Source organism: Piliocolobus tephrosceles, unplaced genomic scaffold, assembly GCF_002776525.5.
Source record: "Piliocolobus tephrosceles isolate RC106 unplaced genomic scaffold, ASM277652v3 unscaffolded_15975, whole genome shotgun sequence".
NCBI lineage: Eukaryota > Metazoa > Chordata > Mammalia > Primates > Cercopithecidae > Piliocolobus > Piliocolobus tephrosceles.
In genome coordinates, this window is record NW_022297615.1 from 1051 (window position 1) to 1534 (window position 484).

Genomic DNA, 484 nt, shown 5'->3' on the forward strand with positions numbered 1-484 from the left:
AGGGAAATAATAAAGTGAGAGAAAGAGAGTTGGAGGGGAGTAGGGAAGGAAGGAAGGAAGGGAGGGAGGGAGGGACGGAGGGAGGGAGAAAGTAAGGGAGGGAAGGAACAAATTTACAGGAAGATGAGAACATTGGGGAACTTACACCACCAATATTTTCCATTAACAGGAACACGCTAACTAGTGATTAGAGAAAGACGCACTACCATAAAACCATATACTGTTTCCATGGGGTACAACCCCTTCCTCCTCTGAAACACATTGTGTCTCTTGCCCACTGTTGCCAGAGACTCCAGAATCTACCTGGCTGCATTTGGGGGCCTCAGTCCCTGGGTCTGATGTCATCCATTTGCCTTTCTCACTGGACTTCTCTCCTTGCACTGGCTCCCACTCCCCCAGGACCTGGTGGGCAGCCACGTGAGAAGGACACAAACCAGCCATGCCCCTTTCTTTCTCCCCCTCTCAATGCCTGCAGTGGTGGGTT